Source organism: Somniosus microcephalus, chromosome 14, assembly GCF_052327205.1.
Source record: "Somniosus microcephalus isolate GS21.2 chromosome 14, FLI_Smic_1.0, whole genome shotgun sequence".
NCBI lineage: Eukaryota > Metazoa > Chordata > Chondrichthyes > Squaliformes > Somniosidae > Somniosus > Somniosus microcephalus.
The window spans coordinates 9,150,580-9,159,046 of record NC_141000.1 but is presented as its reverse complement, the minus strand read 5'-3'; the positions used below and the strand labels follow the sequence as shown (position 1 = coordinate 9,159,046).

The following is an 8,467-nucleotide window of genomic DNA, read 5'->3' as shown; positions in this document are numbered from 1 at the left end:
TTTCCGGACCTGCATACCTTCGCGATGTGACCCAGTTTGCCACATTTCCTGCACTCTTGGTTCTTAAACCAGCACTGATTCTGGTCGTGCGTTGTCTTTCCACAACGGTAGCATTTGGAAGTGCTTGCAGTAATTTGGTCCACCCCGAGTGCCGCCGCCTTTAGCTGCATTTCCGCCGTTCCTTTCGCTGCGGCTTCGTGCGATGAAGCTATGAGGACAGCCCTGTCCAGTGTGAGGTCGTTTTCTTCCAGAAGTCGCTTCTGCGTTCCTTCTTTGGCCAAGCCGCATACGAACTTGTCCCGCAGCGCCTCTGTCAAATTCCCTCCAAACTGGCAGTATTTCGCTAGCTTACGCAGTTCGACTAAGTATTCCGCATTGCTTTCATCTTGTCTCTGGGTTCTGGCGTAAAATTTAAATCGTTCAGCCAGCATCAACGGTGTGGGGTTCAAGTGATCCTTCAACACTGTTACGATCTCTTCGAAGGTCTGGTCCACTGGTTTAACTGGTGCTATTAGATGTTTCAAAAGCCCGTATGTTTTTGCTCCCATCGAATTTAACAAAGTTATTGCCTTGTCGTCATCCTCAATTTCGTTGGCTACGCAATATATTTCTATGCATTCCATATACGTGGCCCAGTCTTCTATTTCAGCATTAAAGTCATTAATATTTCCTCGCTTAGGCATCTTCTTCTCTTTTCGAGGACAGCACAAATATTTCTTTACTTATTATTAATTTTCTTCTCTTCTTGAGAACAACACAAGTATTGCTTTACTTATTCTTATTTTTCCTCTCTTCTTGAGAACACACCAGCATTTCTGAAAATTCTTATTAATTTTCTAAGATGGCGGTTTCCCGCTTCTGTCTTCTTCCCCAGCGGTTTCCCCGCGAAAAATGGCGGCTTTCCCGCGCTTCTCGCTCTCCCCGCCCACTTCAATGGCGGTTTTCCCGCGCTTGGCGGTCTTCACCCGACCCCCGACACTGTCTTTCAGCCCGAGTGCGGCCCTTATCTCCACCGCGATCGATGGCCCGCGCTGTTCACCGCGGCTCTCGCGCCTTCAGTGTCTGCCGACTCTGCCCTACCAGCCCGAGTGCGGCCCTTATCAGGGATTGCGATCGATGGCCCGGCTGCGCCCCTCACTTCAAAGCGGCCCGGCCCTTATCAGTGGATGCGATCGATGGCCCGCGCTGCGCCTCTCGCCCGAAGCGGCTCTCGGCCCTTATCGCTGGTGCGATCGCTGGCTCGCGAAGCGCCTCCCGCTCGAAGCGGCTCTTGCTCGCTCCCTCTCGGGCTCTGGCTCACCCGCTCGCGCGGCTCTTGCTCGCTCCCTCTCGGGCTCTCGCTCAGCGGATTCAAACGCCTCTCCCCGACCTCCCGCAGTCCGGCCCTTTCCTCCCCGGCTGCGGCTGATTCTTCGCGGGTTATTTAGTTATTTATTTATTTATCGCCACCACGCCTTGTGATCCCGGTCGCTGTCCGGCCTTTTTCACCCCCTCGACCGTGGTGGTCACTGCCCTTATCCTCCGGATATTTTCCACACTTTCCCCTACTCACAGTCGTTGCGGTCGCCGGTTGCTTTCTTTTGTTAGTTGATCGACGCACTCCGCACCGTGGTAAAAGGGTAGTTGTGCCTGTTGCTGATGAACTTTCGTTGCTAGTCTGCTTCCTGTCTGTTGCTGCAGCCTCGTGTGTTCTTCCAGCAGCACGACGAAGGCGGTTGCCTCACTTCGACGCTCCTTAGTAGCTTAGGAAGTACTGTTGCCGCAGGGTACGATCGTCCTCGTCGCCATTGTTAAGTCTGTGGGTTGTATTGTAAATAATACACAGACTCCAAGATTAACAAACAAAACAGGTCTTTACTATTCAGAGGTTCAGGCGATTTCTGCCCTAATTAACATAACACAACCCTTATATACTGGTGTGGTCACTATCGGTATTACAGTATACATGAGCCAACAAATAGTGCCACCCTAAAGTAGTGCCCTTAAAGGCGAACGGTTACATTCAATAGTTCCCTTAAAGGTAAACGGGTACATACACTACAAAAGGGACATTGTAATAGTAGTGGTGATCAGTGCAAAGAGAATAGCTGGACATTGTAACAACGACAGGCGCTTCTCATGTGACTTCATGATCCCTGTGGTACAGGTTGAGCGCCCTGAATCCGGCAACCTCGGGACCGAGGCCGAGCCGGTTTTCCTGGTTTTTTCCAGACTTTGGAACGTGTTTCTGATGTCCGAAGTCCGGAAATATCGCAACCTGGGCTCGGGTGTTTCCGGACTTCGGACATCAGAAACACCTTCCGAAGTCCGGAAATGCCTGGGCCCAGGTTGCGGTTTGACAGGGTGTTTGGATTTCGGAACATTTTACGGATTCCGGACGACCCCTGCCACCAATTGTCCTGGAGTCTGGATTCTGGATTTTGGACGCTCAACCTGTACAACCTTTTGAGTATGAAATGTGCTGTGTTGTTAAATGCTGTTTACTAATAGATGCTGCTTTATAAATTTACTCGTAGTTTTGTTGTCTGAATTTTCTCTACCTTCTACATAAGTGTTTCTGCAGTACATCTGCAGTTTTTCAATAGTTGCATTGTGACAAAGTCTATCAATGGAGTTCTTTAGGAGACTTCAATGCTGGAGGAGCAGGGTTCCACAGAACGTCATTTACATTTAAAACCTTATACAAAAATTGCTGTAAGCTTCTTTAACCTTCCAAAAGATTAAACTGGGAACCCTAATTGATTACCTTGGGCTAAAAATTCGATTGCGTGGCACCCATTGTTTGGGCGCTAGGTGTGCCATTTTGGGTGGAAAATGGCGTCCAAGCCGTACGCGCACACCACTGGTGCGGGCCGCGCCAGACGCCACATTGGTGAGGGCGTTAGCGTCGGCGCGAGGAGCGTGCGCCGGACATATGCAGAGTAGTCAGAACGTGACGTCGGTCAGCGAGCAACGCTGATTTGACGCCAGTGCTGCCATTTTCATTCTCAATGACGTAAGGAAACTACTAGGCACTTGGTCTAAGCATTAAACAAAGCTTTAATCAACTGTTTTACAACATGGAGGTCTAGTTGTGTCCTTCACTAGTTCCTGTTAAGAATGTCCTGCGCAAGCTGGGCCCGTGCCCGAGTATTTATACTCTCCCTGGACAGCGCCACCCACAGGCCGCTCAGTATTATTTCATAAGTCTTTCTTTCACGAATGACTGATTCATGTCACTCAACACTGGAACTAACGCCCTGTGTTAACCTCACACCGCTGAACATGCGTTCAGCAACTGCAGGGACCCCCCCACCAGAGGTATTTAAAGGGATCATCAAGCACTCTCAGGTGAGTTGCCGATTAATTTCTATAGGCTCTGTGTAAATTTGTGGAAGTGTTTGGAGCTTTCCAGAGTTGTTTAGAGTTGGTGAGGTGACAGGGAGCGGTGCTGCAAGTGGAGAAGGCCTTGCTTCTGACTTCAAGGGTTCTGGTCTGACCAGTCATAGGCCATGTTTTCTTTAAACTGTGCAACTGTGCAGCCGCGCAGTGCTCCAGGGATCCCATGCAGCCAGTGAGCCGGCTTTTTAAATTGAAAAACCGCGTATGCGCCGACTTTTGAATGGGCCTCGCAGCTCATTAAAGGGACCGCGCAACGCAAACATTTTTTTACGGGGCTCATTGGTTCTGGGGGCTCTAGTTCTCAACCCCCTTGGCCTGCAGCATGACAGGGGGATGGAGCAGAGGCAGCAAAGAAGAAGACAAGCTGCTCACAGAGGGAGGAGGAGGGCGGGGGAGAGAAGGGCTCTCGGCGTGAAGGCCTTACCCACCTAGGGTCTTCCCAGAGCAATTCTCTTACCTCAACCTGAGCCAGGAACAGTGTGTGAGGTGTCTGTGCTTTAGGAAGGAGGTGCTCATGGAACTAATAATTCAACTTTTATTGTCATTGCACAAGTACATGAACAACGAAATGTGATCTTGCAAGCTCCCATGAGTCCAGTACAAATAACATTAACATTAAACGTAAATAGCACCGTCCTGGGAGAAGCAAAGCCGCTGCGTCTGTGCGCGCCGCCATTCCATTTCCACCATTCCTCCTGTCCGACAATCTTCAGCCCAACGCCCGGGCCTGCTCACCAGCCACCCCTCCCGGGGCTCCTTCCGTGACCTTCTCACCAACCGCCCCTCCTCGGGGCTCTTTCCGTGACCTTCTCACCAACCGCCCCTCCTCGGGGCTCCTTCCGTGACCTTCTGCACCTGGTCTTCCCTGATGGTCACCCCTCCAGGCACTAACCAGGCCTGGCTCTGCTTAGCTTCCAAGCCTTGCCAGTGACCCTGTCCCTAGTCCCAGGAACAGGGTTCTGCCACCTCTTGCAGCCTCACACCAGGGCAAGGACAGCGAGTGCTGCCAGTGGCTGTGAAGGTGACCGTGGCCCTGAATTTCTTCTCATCGGGATCCTTCCAGGCTGGAGCAGGCGACATTTGTAACATCTCCCAGTTTGCCATCCACTGCTGCATAAGAGAGGTGACAGACGCTCTTTATGCCAGGAGTGGGGACTTCATTGTCTCCTCTCTGAGCAGAGAGATCAACAACAACTTGTATATATATAGCGCCTTTAACATAATAAAACATCCCAAGGTGCTTCACAGGAGCGTTATAAAACAAAATTTGACAACAAGCCACATAAGGGCAAATGACCAAAAGCTTGGTCAAAGAGTTAGGTTTTAAGAAGTGTCTTAAAGGAGGAAAGAGAGGTAGAGGGGCGGAAAGGTTTAGGGAGGAAATTCCAGAGCTTAGGGCCTTGGCAGCTGAAGGCATGGCCATCAATGGTGGAGCGATTAAAATCAGGGATGCGCAAGAGGCCAGAATTGGAAGAGCGCAGAGATCTCAGAGGGTCGTAGGGCTGGAGGAGATTACAGAGATAGGGAGTCGCGAGGCCATGGAGGGATGAAAACAAGGATGAGAATTTTGAAATTGAGGCGTTGCTTAACCGGGAGCCAATGTAGATCAGTGAGCACAGGAGTGATGGGTGAACGGGACTTGGTGCGAGTTAGGACACGGGCAGCCGAGTTTTGGATGAACTCAAGTTTACGTAGGGTAGAATGTGGGAGGCCAGCCAGGAGTGCGTTGGAATAGTCAGTCTAGAGGTAACAAAGGCATGGATGAGGGTTTCAGCAGCAGATGAGCTGAGGCAGAGGCGGAGTCGAGCGATGCTCCAAAGATGGAAATAGGCGATCCTCGTGATGACGCGGATATGTGGTCGGAAACTCATCTCGGGGTCAAATATGACACCAAGGTTGCGAACAGTCTGGTTCAGCCTCGGACAGTTGCCAGGGAGAGGGATGGTATCGGTGGCTGGGGAATGGAGTTTGTGGCGGGGACCAAAGACAATGACTTTGGTCTTCCCAATATTCAGTTGGAGGAAATTTCTGCTCATCCAGTACTGGGGATGTACCGCAACTGCAATGGTTATCACTCGCTGAATGTGCAGTTGGTGTGTGACCATGCTCAACACATCAAGATGGTAAATGCCTGGTATCCTGGCAGCAGTCATGATGCTTTTATTCTGCACCAGTCTGCTGTTCCCTCTTTCTTTGAGCCACCAGGACAAACTAGCTGGTGGCTACTGGGCGACACCGGGCTCATGACTCTGCACCGCAACCCAACCACACGTGGGCAGCATGTGTACAATGAGTGCCGTGCTGCCACACGGAATCTGACAGAGCAGACCATTGGCATCCTTAAACAATGCTTCCACTGCCTGGACCACTCCTTGACATTGCACTCAGGCTTTCTGGCAGGCCTGCCAATGCCCTAAGCATTTGGTTGTGCACACCCATCAGCGTTCTTCCGTAGGCCGCCCCATCAAAGTCCTCATCTGAGCCCTCGGCAGCAAAACTTGTGTGCGACCTCGCCCTCTGGTGAGCTGGCACCTGTGCTACCCTTTCCCCCTGCCCTGGCTACAACACACTCGTGCCCGGTGTCTCACCACGTGCAGATCCCGCCTCTAAGCTACCCTCTCAGCTCCGCGCAGTGCCAGTATCTGAGCTGGTGTCTGCGAGTGTCAGATCAAGTGACGGTGTTTCTTCTTCTTCAACGCTCTCCTCTCACTCTTCTTGAACCGCTGACTGGGCAGGTTGGATTTCTTGGGTCTCTGAAATGAGAAACGCACAAGGGTAGGGTTGCGGTGTCGGGAGGGGGAGAACAAGAGGTGCATGCTTACACCATGTGAAGCTTGTAAATCGTAGAATCATAGAAATTTACAGCACAGAAGGAGGCCATTCGGCCCATCGTTTCTGTGCCGGCTGAAAAAGAGCTCTCCAGCCCAATCCCACTTTCCAGCTCTTGGTCCATAGCCTTGTAGGTTACGGCATTTCAAGTGCATATCCAAGTACTTTTTAAACGTAATGAGGGTTTCTGCCTCTACCACCCTTTCAGGCAGTGAGTTCCAGACCCCCACCACCCTCTGGGTGAAACAAGTTCTCCTCAACTCCCCTCTAATCCTTCTAACAATTACTTTAAATCTATGCCCCCTGGTTATTGACTTCTCTGCTAAGGGAAATAGATCCTTCCTATCCACTCTATCTAGGCCCCTCATAATTTTATACACCTCAATTAAATCTCCCCTCAGCCTCCTCTGTTCCAAAGAAAACAATCCCAGCCTAGCCAATCTTTCCTCATCGCTAAAATTCTCCACTCCTGGCAACATCCTCATAAATCTCCTCTGTACCCTCTCTAGTGCAATCACATCTTTTCTGCAATGTGGTGACCAGAACTATACACAGTATTCTAGCTGTGGCCTAACTAGTGTTTTATACAGTTCAAGATAACCTCCCTGCTCTTATATTCTACCCTCAGCTAATAAAGGAAAATATCCCGTATGCCTTCTTAACCACCTTATCTACCTGTCCTGTTACCATCAGGGATCTGTGGACATGCACTCCAAGACCTCTCTGTTCCTCTTCACTTCTCAGTATCCTACCATTTATTGGCCCAGAAATTAGGTTCGGGGGCTTGCCGTGCGTGCAAGCCCCCGATATGCACTCACCCGGCGCGCCGACATCTGTAGCCCGGGCCTGCTTGGAATTCCTGTCACTGGCCCGGTTCAGATGTCGGCGCGATGCGCTTGCCTGATCCAGCGGCGTAGTTAGTGCGATGTGCCGGCTGGGATCAGGTGAGCACTGTGTAGCCAATCAGGGGAGGGGAAACTTCATTCATGAGTTTGATAGTAAGAACTGTCAAATTCATGAAAAGTACGGGCGCCCAAAAGACTAGTTTAACTTTAAATAAAATTTTAAAAAACATCCCAATAATTAAATAAACTATAAATAACTTTAAAAAACCATTTTAAACAATTAATCAAATTTTTGAAAAAAATAATTTTTTAAGAAATCGGGTCTAAATATAAACTTACCTTACTGTAAAGTCCTTAAAAACAATAAAGCTGTGGAAAAAATGTAATAATTTTAAATAATAGACCACTTACCTTCAAGAATCCACTCCTTACGCCTCCTTTTTATATGTCTAAAAAGTTCAGGCCCTTACACACGCGCAAACCTGTCAAAAAGAAGGAAGTTCAACGCGTGCGCGCAGAGTCCTGTGTGCACGCGTTGGACCTCTGAACCCCTTGGAGGAAATGCCGGTTTCCCGCGCATGCGCTGTGCATGCTGAAATCCGGCACTTCCAACGGGCCCACACGTGAGTACCCCGTCCGTACTCACGCGTTGGGACCGGAATTACTGGCCCATTGTGTATTCACTTGCCTTATTATCCCTCCCCAAATGCATTACCTCACACTTCTCCGGATTGAATTTCATTTGCCACTTATCTGCCCACCTGACCAGTCCATTGGTATCTTCCTGCAGTCTACAGCTTTCTTCCTCACTATCAACCACACGGCCAATTTTTGTATCATCTGCAAACTTCTTAATCATGCCCCCTACATTGAAGTCTAAATACCACAAAAAGCAAGGGACCCAGTACTGAGCCCTGCGGAATCCCACTGGAAACAGCTGTCCAGTCACAAAAACATCCCTCGACCATTACCCTTTGCTTCTTGCCACTGAGCCCATTTTGGATCCAACTTGCCACTTTTCCTTGGATCCCATGGGCTTTTACTTTTCTGACCAGTCTGCCATGTGGGACCTTGTCAAAGGCCTTGTTAAAATCCATGTAGACTACATCAAAAGTGCTACCCTCATCAACCCTCCTTGTTACCTCCTGAAAAAATTGAATGAAGTTAATCAGACATGACCTTCCTTTAACAAATCCTTGCTGATTGTCCTTGATTAAGCCATGTCTTTCTAAGTGTTGATTAATACTGTCCTTCAGAATTTTTTCCAATAATTTGCCCACCACCAAGGCTAGACTGACTGGCCTGTAATTACTCGGTCTATCCCTTTCTCTCTTTTTAAACAACGGTTCCACGTTAGCAGTCCTCCAGTCCTCCGGCACCACACCTATGGTGAGAGAGGATTGGAAAATGAT

The 8,467-nt window shown here is 49.6% G+C and overlaps 1 long non-coding RNA gene across 1 annotated transcript; it reads right to left on the bottom strand.

Annotated features, from left to right (window-relative positions):
• Positions 1-1,834: 1,834 nt before the first annotated feature.
• On the bottom strand, positions 1,835-6,323 carry LOC147107311 (uncharacterized). Its single transcript, XR_015080764.1, has 2 exons — positions 4,188-6,323; positions 1,835-4,147 (listed from the first exon to the last, which is right to left on the bottom strand). It is a non-coding gene; the product is annotated as an uncharacterized LOC147107311 (long non-coding RNA).
• Positions 6,324-8,467: the final 2,144 nt, after the last annotated feature.